This window comes from Pan troglodytes, chromosome 9 (assembly GCF_028858775.2).
Source record: "Pan troglodytes isolate AG18354 chromosome 9, NHGRI_mPanTro3-v2.0_pri, whole genome shotgun sequence".
NCBI classification, from domain to species: Eukaryota; Metazoa; Chordata; class Mammalia; order Primates; family Hominidae; genus Pan; species Pan troglodytes.
The window spans coordinates 34,098,986-34,119,648 of NC_072407.2; positions in this window are offsets into that span (position 1 = coordinate 34,098,986).

The following is a 20,663-nucleotide window of genomic DNA, read 5'->3' on the forward strand; positions in this document are numbered from 1 at the left end:
CAAGTGAAATAAGAATATTCTCTTTGAATGTACTAAGCTATCAAAGAACACAATAAAATACACACATAATAAAAAAGAGCTCAAAAACAAAACTATTAACAATATTCAATTAAAAGAAAAATTACAGAGCCAATAAATGAATTATAAACACCAAATAATTTACTATTAAAGAAGAAAGATTTGAGTTAATAATATGCAGAGCAAATTGGAGAAGAGAAAAAAACAGTTAGAAGATACTATACAGGTAAGATAGAAAAAGAAAAATCATTGGGAAATTTGTGTTCCTCAGAGAACCTAACAAGTAGAATAAAAAGCATATTCAAAGTTAAAAGGTCCAGTGTGGTCAGGGATATCCAAAAAAAATGATCAACATAAGATATATTCTGATTAAATTTTTCAACATCTAAAAGTAAAAAAGATTACCTCAAATACACAGGCAGGATTTAAAAAAAAACACAAGATATAACAGTCAAAAAAATCAAGCCACATTTACTCTATAGCAATATTCAATGCCAGAGACAATAAATTCAAATGTTCAGAGCTGTGACCCAAAGCTAATTATCAAGGGAGGTGATATTCAAGTATAGAAGTTTCTGGCAGAAATTTTTAATAATGAGTAAACACAAGGTATAAAGTCCTCAAGAGTTGTTCTTGGGAAAAAAGAAACTCTAGAACTATAATTTTTGAGTTTGGAAAACTAAAATATGAGTAGTAAATTTCTAATAAAACTATTAATGAAGCAGGAACAGTTGAGAAAAGTATATGAAGTCCAAAGGGAAATAAAAATGACTCAAGTATTTCATATCTAGACTCATATTTCTTGGAGTAGAAAAACAACTCACAAATATTCTTAGACATTAAGAAGCAAATAAAGGAATGCAATGTCTCTGAACTTTTATAAAATATCTTTCAATGCAATGCAATAAAATGCAGCAAACCAAGAACTGAATCAAAATAAAGAATCCAGAAATGGAGAAACATAGTAAGGTACTGGAAGTAAGCAGTGGGTCCATGTATTAGTCTGTTCTCACATTGCTATAAAGAACTACCTGAGAATGAGTAATTTATAAAGAAAAGTGATTTAATTGACTCACAGTTCCACAGGCTGTACAGGAAGCATGGCTGGGGAGGCCTCAGGAAATTTACAATCATGGCTGAAGGTGAAGGGGAAGCAGGAAACGTCTTACATGGACAGAACAAGAGAATGAGAGATCAGAGGTAGGTGCTACACACTTTTAAACAACCGGATCTCATGAGAACTCACTATCACAAGAACAGCAAGAGGGAAATCCACCCCCATGATCCAGTCACCTCCTACCAGGTCCCTCCTCCTACATTGGGGATTAAAATTTGATATGAGATTTGGGCGGAAACACAAATCCAAACCATATAAATCCACTTAAAGATAAAAATAAACCTAAACAACTGTGGAACTATGGCTATTCTACAGAAATTAAGAGTTCAAACTCTGGTAACAGATTGAAATGGGTTTAAAATGTGGCTCCATTGCTTATTAAATGTATGTTGGACAATTACTCAACCACTTAGTATCTCAGTTCTCTTATCTGTAAGATGGGAAAATAATACTTGCCTGAAAGGATCCTGGTGAATATTAAATTACATGATAAATATAAAAAGCCTGAAAAAGCCAAGAAATATAATATGTTGTAAGCCAAAAATGAGTATGGGCCAGCTCTCAGATTAAAGAAAAAGAAGGGGCCAGGCGCGGTGGCTCACGCCTATAATCCCAGCACTTTGGGAGGCCGAGACAGGTGGATAACCTGAGGTCAGGAGTTCGAGACCAGCCTGGCCAACATGGTGAAACCCTGTTTCTACTTAAAAAATACAAAATTAGCTGGGCATGGTGGCATGTGCCTATAGTCCCAGCTACCCGGGAGGCTGAGGCAGGAGAATTGCTGGTACCTAGGAGGCGGAGGTTGCAGTGAGCTGAGATGGCACCACTGCACTCCAGCCTGGGCTACAAAGTGAGACTCCATCTCGAAAAAAAAAAATACAAAAAGAAAAAAAACAAGAAAAAGAAGGAAGGAAAGAACAAAGAAATTTAAAAAAAAGAAGGGAGGGAGAAAGGAAGGCAGGCAGGCAGCCTTAGAGTAATGATTGGAATCTGCAGATTTCAATAAATGTCAGCCATTATGTTTTTATATAAAATAATGTAAATATTACCAATTTTGACAGAACAAACATGCTAATATAAATAACCAATATAAGAAAGTAAAGGAAAATGGAGGAATGAGAAATGTAAATACAAATTTTTCCTATTCTTCATAGAATGCAGGAATTTGGTACTATTTAAACTTGAAGTCTTGAATTCAAAAAAATGATTTGCCACATCTTATTTTTCACAATATTTTACTTACCTTCAGAAAAATCTATTCAAAACAAATATATATATTTGTTTTATATATATCTGTGTATATATGTGTATACATACATATATTTATGTGTGTGTATATATACACACATATAAGTTACACTTATATAAATATATGTATATATACACGTATGTAAATATAAACATACTTACATATATGTTTTCGGAAGAAATGATTATTGGATGCTCAACTGTTTATTTTCATTTGAGTTTGTTTTTATTATAATAAAATTAATTCAATACATTTCATTTAAAATAGAATATATTTCTGGATGCCATTTTATAAAAATCATTTTCATTCATTTATCTACCCATTCATTCTTTTGTTTATCTGTAGACAAAAATATGTATCTGCTATTATGCTCACCTAATAGTTTTGGTGTTTATCTTTGGGTGGTTAGATTTTTGTTTTCTCCTGTATTGCTTGAAGTTTTCTTAAAAATAGTAACTGTGTATCATTTTTATACAAATAATAAAGCTTTTTTATGGAGAATGTTTTTTAAAAGACCCACTACATGAAAAAAAGGCTATTTATTCAGTTTGCTATAGCAAAGGAGTCAGCCACCATCACTTGTATTTTGGCAGAGATTGAAAGGCAGGCAAGAGTAACAAGAAAGCTTTATAGTGGAATAGAGGGAAGACTTCAGGTGTGTCCTGATTAGGAGCTGTTGTCATGAACAGCCCCTAATCCTAATCTCTTATCCTGATGAAGGTAGCATAACTAGAAGTGGGACTTCCTATGTAATTGCTTAGGGAGTACATATCTGGCTTTCTGTAGCTGGTCTTAAATTTGAAACAGGGAATAAATTAGGTAAACTGCCAGTTAATTATTACAGGAGTTACTATTTGGCTTTCAGGTCTGGTTGTTAGAGACAGTGGTCTGACTTCTTGTAAGTCTGACTTCTAGAGAGTAGGCAGGCTTCCTGGGCTGGTTACTATAGATAATGGGTTGGTTTCCTGGGCTGGGTGCTCATATTGTGGGTCAGAGCTCCAATTTTTTGTTTGGCCATTGTCTGTTTGTATATTTTTTTTCTCTCACTTAAAACAAAAGATAAAAATTACAACAAATCAAATTATAAATTATGTGAAATATTCTTAAACTATTCTTGAGGTATTCTTGAGGAGCTTCAGAGATTGGCACAGTGATGGGAGGACCAATTAGTTCAAACTCACTATTTTCTTTTCCATTATATATGGGTGTGTGTGTATATATATATATATATATATAGCCATATATATACACATAGATAGATATACCCATATATATACACATATACATATTTGTGTGTTTGTGTGTGTATATATATATATACACACACACAAACATATACACACATACACATACATATATACATACACACACACACACACACACACGGCTCTTTCTAAGCTTTTGGGCCCTTCCTACAACTGTGATTAAGAAAACACTTTGATTACAAAAGTTGGAGAACACTTAATAATGTCTTATTCATCTGACTTATTCCTAGAAAACACTGCAATTTGACATAGCTATCAACACCATATGAAGTATAGTGAGATGGCTCCATACTTGTTGTGTGACTTGGGACAGTTGACTAAACCTCATTTATTTTCTTCATCTTAAAATGGGAAACATAATAAATAATAAACAATGTTAACACCTGCTTTTTAAGAATAAAGAGCTAATCTCAGAAACAAATTTAAGCCTTTTAACCTGAAAATACTGTCCAAGGAAATTATTAGTAAATATATTTTTAATTTAATATATATGATTTGATTTCTAATTTGAATAGCTTTGTTGTTATACAAAAAGTAAGTGATCTGCCCTCAATACTCTGGCTATGCTTATGCTTATTTTAATCTATATTATATTTGATTTGATCATGATGAGATTATTTCTATTTTCATTGAAAAGCACAAATTAAAATAGCTTTGATTCTTATCAAAACTGGATGCTGATTTTATGTAAAAACAGTTTTTCTTCTAAGTGACTTATTTCTCCTATTTTCTTTAACTTCAGATGGCATTTCATGCCCATACTACAACTCATCAAATTTATTTATTTATTTCAGCAATGGAGCTACATTCTAGAGTTAATTTATCTTCAGCATCTTTAAGTAACCCCAGAAATATATAAAAGTTGGAACCAGTTATAAATATTTTATTTCTTTCTACATAAACTTAACCTAATCAGTCAGAAAGTTTGTGGGTTGTAGAGGTTAACACATAGAGTTTAGGGTTAAAGAGACCTAAAGTCTGATTTTGCTCTTAATTCTTTTGTATGACCTTGGAGCTGTTACCTATTTAACTGATATTTGTCTCAGATTTTTAAATCTTAAAATGGGGGATAATAATACCCTTTGCTTGGCTAATGTCATTAGAGGTGTCTAGTCTAACTAACAAATGCTATACAGTTTCCTCTGTAATTACATGATGTAGTTGCTTTGAGAAAAAGGTTACTGTGTCTCCCCCATCAATTAAGATCATCAGTCACACTTGATTAATTCAGGGCATTTTAATACACTCAGCAGCTGATATATTTACAAAGGCAGCACCTACATACCAAGGGTTTGTGCTGCATTGGGCAATAGTAAAACACATCAGTCAGTAGGCTGTCAATACTTGAAGGCGTTTTTATCCAATCAAACGTGTCTTATTACCACACAGTGGATTGGATTCTAAAAATCTAAGAACATTCATTTGTCTGTTTAATGCTTCTAAACCTAGAATTAGATTAAAATCATTTTTGTTTTAAAAATCACTATACCTGATTATGAATGATTTTATTTCCTTTGTTATATGATTCTCTATTCCAAACATTATGCAATAAACATATTTACTTTTATTATTAAAATAGTATCATAGGAAAAAAGGGAAAACGTCACTACATTGAGTATTATGACACCAAATTCTTGTATTTAGATTGCTACTCTCCACAAAACAGAGCCTCATTTTACAATGACAGACCCCTTTATCCTGAGATAGGAAAGGGGGAAAAAGCTAGACAAGTAATTGCCACAAAATGGTATTAAGATTCAGAGTCGCAGACAGGCGTGGTGGCTTACACCTGTAATCCCAGCACTTTGGGAGTCCGAGATGGGCGGATCACCTGAGGTTAGGAGTTCAAGATCAGCCTCACCAATATGGAGAAACTCTATCTCTACTAAAAATACAAAATTAGCTGGGCATGGTGGCGCATGCCTGTAATCCCAGCTACTCGGGAGTCTGAGGCAGGAGAATTGCTTGAACCCAGGAGACAGAGGTTGCGGTGAGCTGAGATCACACCATTGCACTCCAGCCTGGGCAACAAGAGTGAAGTTGTCTCAAAAGAAAAAAAAAAAAAAGAATCAGAGTTGTAAACAATGACTTAAGCCAGGTAAAGTTGTCCATGAGGCAAAATATTATGTATAAAGTCACTTTATTTTTCTTTATTATAAATGAATTCATTTATTCTGTTCTTTTTATACCTTCCTATTTGGCCATTTTTTGTAATGAGTATATTACAAAATTAGTTGATTTCCATTCATTAATCAAGATAAAATTCATTCTCAATCTATGTTGCTTACCAAGAGCCCCATTAGCCACTGCTGTGATCCAGTTTCAATTTCAAAAAATTGGCTGATATTGACATTGTAGGGTGTCTGCTCAGTTTAAAAAACTCCCTTTCTTTTATAATGTCTACTCTCACTTGTCCAACCTCCTTCTTGATAGGTGATTGGAACAAGGGTCAAATATCCTGTCTTGGAATTTGATATTGATTCACAGAAAGCCACATAGTTCATTCTTGTGACTAGAGCTGAGATGGTATAAACTCTGGGTCAGTGGGATGGCATACTCCACTTTGAAATTCTGTGGGAAGCATGGAGGAAGATTGAGAGAAAGAGAGAGATAGCAGGCTGAGCATACTGTTCTCTGGGTTCTTGATTCTTTGGCAGTCCCTGAGGCCTGCTCCTTCTGGGGTTCTTGTACATCTTTCCCTCAGTCTCTTGGTCTCCGTTGAATTGTCCTTCTCCTTTTGTGACTCAAACTAACCTTAATCATCAGTGTTAAAATTATTTCATTTGTTCTGTATTCATTTTCCCTTGGTCTTTACTTTTCACTTTCCTGGGATTGTAGTATTTGACTTGTCCTTTCAGTTTTTCAGGAAAACCTCCTTACGGGATGAGTCATAAAAGAACATCTCACACAATCATCTTAAACATCACTCCCTCTTCCTTTACCAGTTTCCCAAGACTGAACTGGAAACTGTACTTTGATTCTCTACCAACCTGTGACAGGTGCCCTCTCAATCTAGGAAAGCCTTCAGAAAATTATAGGATATCACTTTTCCTTGTGAGTGTTGATAATATTTTCCTAACTATCCTTAATATAAGCCTATTGGGACTGGCACATGCTGGAATCCTCAATGGCCCGACCTTCTCCAAAAGTCCTTATATCTTAGAATTCCCAAGGGAATAGACAGAAGAAGCCCACATCAGGGTCCCTTGCTATATGTCAAAGAAAATTTCCATCTGTTTCATTTGGCAAGTGGTAAGTTCCAGATGGCTTCATTTAAACCTGCCATTCCTCTCTCCTCCATTTAAGTCTCAATGGATACCATATGCCTGTCTGCAAATGAAGATTCTGAGAGGTAGCAATTTTCTTGCCCAAATCATTTTCTGCCTCTAGACCTAAGATTTTTCATCTGTGAAATTAGGAGGTTGGACTAGATATTCTCTATGGACTCACTGTATTTCATAATTCTATGAATTTCTCTCTATGAAAGAGAACAGCCGAGAGAAATAATTCACATATTCTACTTTTAAGGAACAGAAAAAATTAAATTATGTTTATTAAAAATATCATAGTTTATATATCAGTAATCACTTATAATTTTCAGATCTTAAAGTAAAAAAAAGTTTTATCTAGTGACAATAGTAGCATAGTATGGAGAAAGCAGTAGGGAGTTTTAGTCTTACAGATTTGGATTTAATATACAGTTCCATTATTTACTTTCTGTAAAACTGAGCATAGTACTCCATCTCCCTTGCTTTACACATCTGTAAGATAGGACAAATGATACTGAGCTTATAGGATATTTTGACAATTCATGAGATAACATGTATAAAGCACCTAATAGAGTACATAATGAATATTAATACAGATTATAATGATTGCAATAATATTAATATTGCTTAGAGTTTATGCAAATTTCAGATACCATTAATTTTTTTTAAGACCACACAGCATAGCTCAGCTGTGCAAATGCTTGCACTGTATTATTCATAAAGGTCATTTGATGTTGCACAATGGCTAGAGAGAGAGCCGACCTCCCTAAAAACATTTTCTATATCTCTCCTTCCATGTTTATCCTCATATTCAGAAAAAGGAAATGAAGGCATTGGAAAGTTAAAGATAAAATAATATATATTTTTTCTTTTATCAGTTTCCATATGCAGCATTCTTTCAAAATTAAAGTAAGAGTCAGCATTTCAACATATGTGTTTGATTTCTAATGACCTCCTGGCAGAAATAATGTTCCCTTTTCATGAAGAAAATGTCCATCCTGACAAGATTATGCTTATTCCTCTAGATTAGTTTTATATTAACTCCTTGTGGCTTCAAATAAAATAAGATTTTAATGATGAGGTCTGCATTAAAAATTTACTACTCTGATGATTTTCATGAACTGGTGGGAAGCAAAATATTCACCCTTTTCAATATTACATTGGCAGATTATTATTTATTTCATGATCAGTGAAACTATTAGGAGTCATTGGTTGATTTTTTTTGGAAGAACTGTTTTTGTTGAGGTCCACTTAGTAAAACAGAAACCACTCTAGCTTTCATAAGCAGAAGGAATTGGTTTCACTAATTGGTTACTAGGTGATGAAAGAATTTTAAAAAATTAGGGGACAGTGAGGAAATCCATAGATTAACAACAGCAGGAAGCCACTACTACTCCTAGGGCTGGAGCACCATTAGGAATAAGAGGATCCCAGGAGGCAGACCCAACCATGGAGCCAGTGCCACAGGTTGCCATGAGGGAGGTACAACCCCAGAGGAAATTCCACTGCTGCTAGAGATGTCACCACTTTAACTCCCATTCTAAAACGCCCTCCAGTGTCTTCACTGGCCAAACCTACAAGAGTACAGTTTTCTGAAAAAAAAAAAAGGGTACAGTAAAGAAAGGTCTGGGAATGCACCTGAGAATAAAAAAGAGATATGGTTGATGAGCCCAAGTTAAGCTAAAGTTGTAAGTTCCTGGAGAACAAAGACTGTATCTAGTTTCTGAGTATACGCTCACCATTAACTCATCACCATGTGCAAGGATATGTTTAACATTTATTAACCAAGAGAATGAATGTGTAAGTTATTTGTATCAGACAACTTGCAGGCACTAGTCAGATCTGCTCAACCACTTGTTTCTTTATTCCCTAGCTACCTGTTTTATCTCAACTCCCATAGCAACTGACATTAGTAGGTAGAAGCCAACAATATATCTTGTCTTATATCTCCCATTCCAGAGGAATTCATTCAAAGCCTACATATGCACAACCTATGGATTAATGCTTCATGGGAGATTGCAACTGGCAGATAAATGTCTCTCTTTCTCCTACTAATGGAGTATCTTTAATTGCTGTTGTTCAAAAACCCTCCCAGAAAAAATGATCCCATGACATCAAGCAATCAGTAGCCCTAGATACCAAAAGGTGATGTTCTTGGTAACATGGCCTCTTAATTTTGCTCCCTCCTTTCTTGCCTCCTTCCCTCTTTCCCTCTCTCCTGCCTTCGAGGGATGGCACTCCCTCATAAGTAGCAGCCCCTACACTGTTGGGGAAATTCAGGATGAGGCACTGGTAAAATTGAGAAGTCTGGAATCAAGAGTATGGGTTCAAGTGTGAACATTACCTTGAACTAGCCATTTGACCTTTAGCAAATCTGTTAGCCACTCAATACCTAAATGTTATTTATAATTTCTTTGTTTCCTTCTTTTTCTTTGTTTCCCTCTCTCTCCCTCCCTCCCTCCTTCCCTTCCCTTCCTTTCGCTTTCTTGCCTTCCTTCCCTTTCCTTCCTTTCCCTTCCTTTCTTTCCTTCATTCCCTTCTTTTCTTTCCTTCATTCCCTTCCTTTCCCTTCCTTTCTTTCCTTCCTTCCCTTCCCTTCCTTCTTTTCCTTCCTTTCCCTTCCTTCCTTTTCTTCCTTCCCTCCCCCCCTCCTCCTCCCCCCTCCTCCCCCCCCCTCCTCCTCCCTCCTCCTCCCTCCTCCTTCTCCTTCCTTCTCCTTCCTTCCTTCCTTTTCTCTATCTTTCTCCCCCTCTCTCTTTATTTCATTCTTTCAATAGAGTGTCTCATTCTGTTGCCCAGGCTGGAGTGCAGTGGCACAATAGTGGCTCACTGCAACTTCAAACTCCTGGGCTTAAGCAATCCTCCCACCTCAGCCTCCCAAGTAGCTAGGATTAAAGGCATGCACCACCACTCTCAGCTAATTATTTTAAATTACTTTTGTAGACACGGGGTCTTGCTATGTTTCCTGGGCTGGTCTCAAACTCCTGGCCTCATGCCTAGGCCTCCCAAAACACTGGGATTGCAGGCATGAGCCACTGTGCCTGGCCAAAGGTTATTTATGAATATTTTTTGAACAGGGGCTCTGAGCCAATACGGTGCTTGGTTCTAAGACACAAATTTAAAAAGAATGTGATCTTGGCTCTCAAGGACTTTACATATTAAGGAATGACAGATATGTAAATGAATAATAATGTCCTCATCTGTAAGGTAAGAATGTCCTCTATAATTCAACAAGTCAGAAATTCAAAGTTCAAACTTGGGATAAGTGTCTCAAATTGTTACCCTTAAAGATCTGATATTTCCATTCTGAGCTGAACAGTGTCATTATACAGACTAGCTTGAATTCTGAATAATGGTTTTCCCCAAGTATATTACCTTTATAATATTCAAAAATAAGAATATTCAAGGCTATATCTAAAACAACTACACTTGGCAATTTATCCTACAAAATAATCAGAGATGTGCAAAGATGTATGGACATGGATGCTTATAACAGTACATTATGTAAATAAAATATTAGAAACAACATAAACTTCCAATATAGGCTAAATAAACTATGAAGCATTCTTATGATATTAGTCTCTAAAATTAATATGGATGTTTATTTTTGACATAAAATATTGGAGAGATTTTTAAATGGGAAAAATTTATATTTTAAACTAGTAGGTAAAATATACTATCTCTGTAAAAAATTACATATATACATACAAATCTAGAAGAAAACGTTAACTTTAGCTGCCCCTGGATGGTGGTTTATTGATATATTCTAATTTTTCTCCTACATAGATATATTTTATAGCTTAATGGCATAACGAAACTTAAATAAAGAAATCAAAGTAATCTAACAATAAGTTTTCCCAGTCAGGCACCACTACAAGGAAAGTGACAATTTATTTCTGTACCACACGCTTTCCTCTGTTAATCTACTTTAAAATTCTACATATATGTGTGTGTATATATATGTATGTATGTGTGTATGTATGTGTGTGTATGTATATATATACACACACATATATAAATATATACATATACACATATATACACACACATATATACATATATATACACATATATATACACATATATATATACACATATATATACACATATATATATACACATATATATACACATATATATATACACACTTACATTTAATGGTAAACGTATGCCACAGTGGTTTGCTGAGCCTATCAACCTATCACCTATGTATTAAGCTCCAGGTGGATTTGCTATTTATCCTGATGCTCTTCCTACCCCTGCTGCCCACCCTGCCCCAACAGGCTCCAGTGTGTGTTGTTCCCCTCCCTTTGTCCATGTGTTCTCATTGTTCAGCTCCCACTTATAAGTGAGAACATGTGTTTTTGGTTTTCTCTTCCTGCATTAGTTTGCTGAGGATAATGGTGTCAAGCTCTATCCATGTCCCTGCAAAGGATATGATCTTATTCCTTTTTATGGCTGCATAGTATTCCATTGTATATATGTACTACATTTTCTTTATCCAGTCTATCATTGATGGCATTTGAGTTGATTCCATGTCTTTGCTATTGTGAATAGTGCTGCAGTGAACATACGTGTGCATGTACCTTTATAACAGAATGATTTATATTCCTTTGGGTATATACCCAATAATGAGATTGCTGGGTCAAATAGTATTTCTCATTCTAAGTCTCTGAGGAATCGCCACACTGTCTTCCACAATGGTTGAACTAATTTACATTCCCACCAACAGTGTAAAAGCATTCCTATTTCTCAACAGCCTCACCAGCATCTGTTGTTTCTTGACTTTTTAATGATCGCCATTCTGATTGGTATGACATTGTATCTCAATGTAGTTTTGATTTGCCTTTCTCCAATGATCAGTGATGTTGATCTTTTTTTTATGCTTGTTAGCCACATAAATGTCCTCTTTTGAGAAGTGTCTGTTCATGTCTTTTTTTCACTGTTTCATGGAGTTTTTTTTTCTTGTAAATTTGTTTAAGTTCCTTGTAGATTCTGGATATTACACCATTGTCACATGGAAAGACTGCAAAAATTTTCTCCCATTTTGTAGGTTGTCTGTTCACTTCTGCTGTTCAGAAGCTCTTTAGTTTAAATCTCATTTAACTCATTTAAATCTCATTTTAACTTTAGTTTAAATCTCTTTAGTTTAGATCTCATTTGTCAATTTTTGCTTTTATTGCAATTGCTTTTGACGTTTTTGTCATGAAATCTTGCCTGAGCCTTTGTCCTGAATGGTATTGTCTAGGTTTTCTTTTAGGGTTTTTATAGTTTTGGGTTTTACACTTAAGTCTTTAATCCATCTTGAGTTAATTTTCGTATAAGGTGTAAGGAAGGGGTTCAGTTTCAATTTTCTGCATATGGCCAGCCAGTTCTCCCAGCACCATTTATTAAATAGGGAATCCTTTCCCCATTGCTTGTTTTTCTCAGGCTTGTAAAAGATCAGATGATTGCAGATTTGTGGTCTTATTTCTGAGATCTCTATTCTGTTCCATTGGTCTGCATGTCTGTTTTGTACCAGTATCATGCTGTTTTGGTTACTGTAGACTTGCAGTATACTTTGAAGTCAGGTAGCATGATGCCTCCAGGTTTGTTCTTTCGCTTAGGATTGTCTTGGCTATTTGGGCTATTTTTGGTTCCCCATGAATTTTAAAGTAGTTTTTTCTAATTCTATGAAGAACATTAATGGTAGATTAATGGGAATGGCATTGAATCTATAAATTACATTGGGCAGGATGGCCATTTTCACGATGTTGGTTCTTCCTATCCATGAGCATGGAATATTTTCCCGTTTATTTGTGTCCTCTCTAATTTTCTTTAGCAGTGACATATAGTTCTCCTTGAAGAGGTCCTTCACTTCTCTTGTTAGCTGTATTCCTAGGAAAATACTAGTAATATTAAGAATTTTCTCCACATTAAAAAAATTAATAAAGAAAAGAAAAATTTCCCTCAGTATTACTTCACATTAAATGCAATTTTTATGAAGGATGTTTAGAGTTTAACAATTTTGATGTCCCTTGGAGCTCATTAAATTGGGATTCACTCTGAAGAGTAAATTAACTTTCAGTAAATCATAACATGGGGTAGAAGGGAACAAAATGGTACAGTATTGAGGACACATTTTGAAGTCTGAGAGTCATAGATTTAAATCCTAGCTTTTCACCTACCAGTTGTGTGGATTGCACTTTCTTCAGATGAAAAGTAGAAATATTAAGACCCAATAAACAATTGTGAAGCTGAATGGGGATAACCTGAGAAAGGCCTGGCACACGGCCTAGTGCAGAATTTCTATTGACAAAAGTTAGTTCTTTTCCCATTTTCACCACCCCAAAGTCTATAAAGAAATAACTAGGAGTGAAAGGGAATTATAGATTATACATCTGAATCTATCCTACTTTCCTAGTTTCCTGGATTTTTTTTTAACATTTTGACATATAAGAGAAATAAAAGGAGGTATTAAAAAAGAAGAAACTAAAATACAAGTGGAAAGCTGAAATGTCTCTATAACCACAAATATTGCAATTATCCAAATTTATTTCTGAGTAGTTCAAATTTAAAACAAATCTTTGTTTTAGTTTTTACAAATTGGAACAGATTATTCATCTATTTTTCATTTAGGGAAGGAAAAATGTTATCTTTCATAAGAGCAGTTTTACTGTGATGTACTTTTCTATGTCAGAAAATTCATTTTTAGAATTTTCATATTGCTGCTAAAGTGTGCAGTTAAATGATTCTCAATCCACTATAATGCATTAAATTCTAGGAAAATGAATCTCTTAAGTGTAAAAAGTAAATATCTTTCCTGTCATGTTCATACCATTAAGCTATGCGGTACATTAAAAAAACAAAAAAAGGAAAAAAAAAGAAATCTACCTTTTTCAATAAAAGTTCAAAATGCCCCAGAGAAATAAATTGTTCTTATCATAATTTCTTATGTAAATGGACCATTTATACAGAGAAACATAAGCAATTGGGTGAGCATTGGAATAGATATTGATAAGAATATAGATACAGATACACCCTAAATGTGCTATTTCAGGAAGTCTTAAAGAATATTTTCCTCTCCATACAGCCAATGTGACTCTATTCTGGATTTTCACGTTTCATCTGCACTAGGCCGTGTGCCAGGGCTTTCTCAGGTTATCCCCATTCAGCTTCACAATTGTTTATTGGGTCTTAATATTTCTACTTTTCATCTGAAGAAAGTGCAAGTCCACTTTCATTTTCACTTTGGTACCTTCCTGAAAGCGACAAAACAGCTTTTTCTTCTGGCCTAGAACCATATCCATAGGGAAATTTTAACCTCTCATTGAAGTGGCAATGAATATATAGAGAGCTAAGGAGACAGGTAGTGACAAGAGGTAGCAATAAGGACAAAAGAAAAACAAAAGTTAGAACAGTCTTGCATTGGTCCACCCTACTCCTTTCCAAAAGCATGAAACATCTAATGAAAGGGCAATGTGGCCCATTGTCTTACTCTGGGAGCCACAGGGAACTGAAACGGGGCCAGTAAATAGCAACAGGACACTGACTGGTATGCAGTTCCAGTCTTGTAACTTATTTACATCCCAAGATCCTTATGGAGAGGGCTCTGAGGAGAACAGTATTGCTAGGCTGAGAGAAACAGGATTGGGTATGGTATTAGGTCATGACCCCTTGGGGTGCCAGGTATATATTTTTTTCTTGGCATTTAGGAGAATCACACTTTTTTTTTTTTTTTTTTTTTGAGACGGAGTCTTGCTTTGTTGCCCAGGCTGCAGTGCAGTAGTGCCATCTTGGCTCACTGCAAGCTCCGCCTCCCAGGTTCACACCATTCTCCTGCCTCAGCCTCCCGAGTAGCTGGGACTACAGGGGCCCACGATCACTCCCGGCTAATTTTTTGTATTCTTAGTAGAGACGGGGTTTCACCATATTAGCCAGGATGGTTTCGATCTCCTGACCTCGTGATCCGCCCGTCTCGGCCTCCCAAAACGCTGGGATTACAGGCGTGAGCCACTGCGCCTGGCCGAGAATCGCACATTTTTAAAGTGGATTTCATATTTCCTGATTTTTCCTGTGTAAGGATTGTTTTGGAATGACGAAGCTTCTAAGCATCAATCCTATCTCCATTCTCAATTAGAAGTTTCAAAGCACCTTGGAAAATAAGTTCAACTGTTTAAACTTCTGTGAGAGCACAAGGTCATGAAAATCATGAAAATAACACTGTAAAAGAGTTAAACCACTCTCCCTTCTCCAGCAGACCAGCATTTTGTGTTTTCTGACCCGGACAAAACCAAAAGCAAGCAAGAGAGGGCAGAAAAGAGACTGAAAGCCTTGGCTCCCAGACATAATTACACATCACACAAAGGAAGCTGTTGAGCAAAGGAGGGTTGAAGGATCGAAGAGTAGTGTGCAGGAATATGAATCAGAATATTGATGAAACAACATCTTATGATTATGTCTGCAGAGAGGCATGGCAAAGCCAGTTCAGCTCCAGAAAAACACACAAAAGGAATGCGTTTTCACAGGTAAGTGAGGGTTTAGCTCTGAGGAGGTGCACACCAGCTTTATAAACAGCAAGTATAGTGACCCTACTGGGTCCCTCAGAGAAATCATCTGAAAACAAGGCAAGGCAGGGTGGGCTTGGAGGTCTGGATTTGACACTGACAGGATGAAAACAACAAAATCATTATCCCTCATCTCTCCGAAGTAAAGGGCAGGGCACCCTCCATTAGCTGAAGTAATAGGCAGCATACCCCTTTGTCAGCTGAGTAGAGGGAGGGCACCCGTTGGCTGGCTGAAGTAAAGGTCACGGTTTCACCCCAGGTTCCAGTGTCCTGAGGGAAATGGAAAAAGCTCAAGGGACACAAGTTGAAGGGAGTAGGATAGCCAAGTCCCTGCCTCTTCATAAAAGGCCAGCTACAGTCTTGGTTAGGGGTATATTAGTCTGTTCTCATGCTGCTAATAAAGGCATACTCGAGACTGGGTAATTTATAAAGGAAAGAGGTTTAATGGACTTACAGTTCCACATGGCTGGGGAGGCCTCACAATCATGATGGGGAGCAAAGAGAAGCAAAGGCACATCTTACATGGCGGCAAGCAAGAGAGTGTGTGCAGGGGAACTCCCCTTTATAAAACTATCAGAACCTGTGAGACTTATTCACTATCACAAGAACAGCACAGGAAAGACCTGCCCTATGATTCAATTACCTCCCACCAGCTTCCTCTCACGACACGTGGAAATTATGGGAGCTACAATTCAAGATGAGGTTTGGGTTGGGACACAGCCAAACCGTATCACTTAGGGGTCTCTGACAGTCATTCCATTGCATGCTTTCCCTTTTCTTTAGATTCCTCCTTTTCTTTAGAAAAGCTACTCTATGCTCTCTTCTGTTGCTCAGTATTTTAAATTTCTTACTTCACCCCTTTGGCTCCTGATTTCTATTCCTGGAGCTCCATGCTTTTTAGAAACTCTGCCTTCACCTGGCACTGTGTCACATACAGATTCCACCCTCCAGCACAATGGGCAAGAGGCTCTCTAGCATCCTTCTGGGCTCTGGTCCTCAGGATTGACTCAGTTCTCCATCAGTTATACCTAACCATCCCCCCTTAATTTCCTTCTAGAAGTAACATGGGCCAGTGGGCATCTTTTGACAATAACTTTCAAGTGTTTGTGCTTTAAGCCTTTGAATAGGAATGACCAAGATTAATTTCAAGGCTCTATTGATTTGTGGGGTTAAAGAAGCCTCCTAGAGATCTCTCAAATCTGTTCTATAGTCTCCTTCCCCATTATGTAGTTCAAGCTCTATCATATCTGACCTTTATTGATCCAACAGCTTCCATCTCTTCTTCCTTCCTCCAGTTTCCCACAACACTTCCACAAATCTATTTTACACAGTATGATGAGATAATTTTCCTGAGATAAAACCTGACTACATCATCATTCAGCCAAAATTTCATCATTAACTTCCCTTGCTCTTAGGATGCAATGGAGTACCTTAATAACACCTTCCAATCCCTGCATGACTCCCTATTTCTTCAGCAACTTCTCTCTCTGTTCCTTATGGTGATAAGCTCCAACCACAGCAAGCCACTGTCAGTGATCTGGACAAATCTAGAACTCTCTCACTTCTATGCCTTTATATATGCCAGAAATTTCCTCTTCAACCTTATTCTTCTAACTTTAGCTGGTTAACTTCTACCCATCCTTTTGGCTTTAGCTACCTCCAGGAAGCCATGTCTGCTCCCACAAAATTAGGTCACATGGCTCTTCCTAGCTGCCACAGCATTTTGCTTTAAGCTCTCTGATGATAATTAATGGCATTATATGTTGATCAGCCACTTATTTTCCTAAATTCCCATTAAACTCTAAGCTCCACAAGGGCAGGGATCACTTCTGTCTAGCATAGAGTCTGGCATGAAACCTACAATTAATACATTTTTGTGGAAGAAACAAAGAATGGAGGAAAAGGAGATAGACTGCCTGGCTGTGTTAATTATACTCCTGGAAGTGACTGGGTTACTTATAAATAATTTCCTTCTCATGAAGAACAGGTTGGTGCATTGCAGGTCAACACTGACACACAGTGGATACACACCCAAGTCAAACTGTGCCTCCTTCACAATGCTGCCCAGGGCAAGCCCTTTACAACATCAAAGTGGGCAAGCCCCGTTACGTGTCTGCCTTCACCCAGATGGAGGGTACACAGTAAACACAACACCACCTAAATGTTATTGCTCTGGTTGTTTAGATATCTGAGGGGAAAAAAGGAGTGAGGCCACAGTAGGAAGGTGTCATCTAACATATGTGCTCATCTGCTTTCTAGGATTTATCTGACACATGATGAATTCTGACACCTGTAACACAATGTTAGGAATATGCTTTTGAATGTGAAATATATGTGCCTTGGAGATTTCAGTTTCTACCACAGAAGCTAATTTAGGGAAATGCACAGATAAGAATAGATAAGAATTCAGGTGCTCAGGTGAATTCCTCACTTTACATTCAAACTACAGAGAGAGAATTCAGAAAACAGTTCCCAGTTCATTGATTACAGTGTGATGGGCTCTGAAAAGCCACTTGAGAAACCAAAGAGAGAATAAAAAAGTTACCCATACTCTCTTGCTCATAGAGTGAATGTCATTTGAGCATAAGCACCATACACTCAGTGATGATGCTTGGAAATTTTGCATTCAAAGTTAGGAATACAAGTGAGATTCATGTATTCAACATTCAACAAATATTTATTAAGTACCTACCATATGGTGAGTATTGTTCTAGGCACTAAGGATACAGCAATAAAAATGTTTGTTAAAATACTCATTCCTGTGGAGCTTAAATCCCAGTACAGTATCTAGTATATCAGATGGATATAAGTGATATAGAGAAAAATAAGGCATAAGGGAGGATATACAATACTGGGAAGAAAGGAGGTTGCAATCTAACAAAAAGTAGTCTGAGAAGGTGTCTGTGTCTATTTGGGTGGCTATAAAAAACAACATAGACTTATGCAACAAACAGTTGCTAGAGCCTGGGAAGTCCAAGATGAAGGCACTGACATATTCACTGTCTGATGCGAATTTGCTTCCTGGTTTGTAGACTGCACCTTCTCAGTGTGTCCTCACATGGTAGGAAAGGGATAAGAGAGCTCTCTTGGGTCTCTTTATAAGGACACTAATCACATTCATGAGGGCTCCACCCTTATGACCTAATCCCTTCTGAAAGGCCTTACCTCTAGATATCATCATATTGTAGGTGAGAATTTTGAAATATGAATTTTGGGGGAATAAAATGCAAACATTCAGTTCATACCAGAAGACCTCACTGAGAAGGTGATGTTTGTCTTTTACCATTTCAGTTGCTATTTGTTCAAACATTTTTTTGCACCATTCATCGTCTTCTCTATTTCTGAGACTGCAATTACACATATGTTGTGTATTTTAAAAATCATTTCCTCTCTGTTCTTCAGATTAAATCACTTCAATTATATTTTTCTTAAGTTCTTTGACACATCTGCCATTTTTTACTATTCTGTGAAGTACATCCAGTTAATGTTTAAAATTTCAGAGAGTGTATTTTTGCATTCTAGAATTCTAGTTTTAGTGCATGTGTTTTAAAAAGTAATTTCTGGGTATAGAACAAAGCTGGAGGCATCATGCTACCTGACTTCAAACTATACTACAAGGCTACAGTAACCAAAACAGCATGGTACTGGTACCAAAACAGAGATATAGACCAAGGGAACAAAACAGAGCCCTCAGAAATAATGCCACATATCTACAAGTATCTGATCTTTGACAAACCTGACAAAAACAAGCCATAGGGAAAGGATTCCCTTTTTAATAAATGGTGCTGGAAAAACTGGCTAGCCATATGTGGAAAGCTGAAACTGGATCCCTTCCTTACACCTTATTCAAAAATTAATTCAAGATGGATTAAAGACTTACATGTTAGACCTAAAACCATAAAAACCCTAGAAGAAAACCTAGGTAATACCATTCAGGACATAGGCATGGGCAAGGACTTCATGTCTAAAATACCAAAAGCAATGGCAACAAAAGCCAAAATTGACAAATGGGATCTAATTAAACTAAAGAGCTGCTGCACAGCAAAAGAAACTACCATCAGAGTGAACAGGCAACCTACAGAATGGGAGAAAATTTTTGCAACCTACTTATCTGACAAAGGGCTAATATCCAGAATCTACAATGAACTCAAACAAATTTACAAGAAAAAAACAAAAAATCCCATCAAAAAGTGCGCAAAGGATATGAACAGACATTTCTCAAAAGAAGACATTTACGCAGCCAAACAACACATGAAAAAATGCTCATCATCACTGGCCATCAAAGAAATGCAAATCAAAACCACAATGAGATACCATCTCACACCAGTTAGAATGGCAGTCATTAAAAAGTCAGGAAACAACAGGTGCTGGAGAGGATGTGGAGAAATAGGAACACTTTTACACTGTTGGTGGGACTGTAAACTAGTTCAACCATTGTGGAAGTCAGTGTGGCGATTCCTCAGGGATCTAGAACTAGAAATACCATTTGACCCAGCCATCCCATTACTGGGTATATACCCAAAGGATTATAAATCACGCTGCTATAAAGACACATGCACACGTATGTTTATTGCGGCACTATTCACAATAGCAAAGACTTGGAACCAACCCAAATGTCCAACAATGATAGACTGGATTAAGAAAATGTGGCACATATACACCATGGAATACTATGCGGCCATAAAATATTATGAGTTCATGTCCTTTGTAGGGACATGGATGAAGCTGGAAACCATCATTCTCAGCAAACTATCACAAGGACAAAAAACCAAACACCGCATGTTCTCACTTATAGGTGGGAATTGAACAATGAGAGCACATGGACACAGGAAGGGGAACATCACACACTGGGGCCTGTTGTGGGGTGGGGGGAGGGGGGAGGGATAGCATTAGGCGATATACCTAATGCTAAATGACGAGTTAATGGGTGCAGCACACCAACATAGCACATGTATACATATGTAACGAACCTGCACGTTGTGCACATGTACCCTAAACTTAAAGTATAATAATAATAAAATTTTTTTAAAAAGTAATTTCTGGGTATACACCCAAAGGATTATAAATCATTCTGCTGTAAAGACACATGCACATGTATGTTTATTGTGGCACTATTCACAATAGCAAAGACTTGGAACCAATCCAAATGTCCATCAAGAAGACTGAATAAAGAAAATGTGGCACATATACACATGGAAT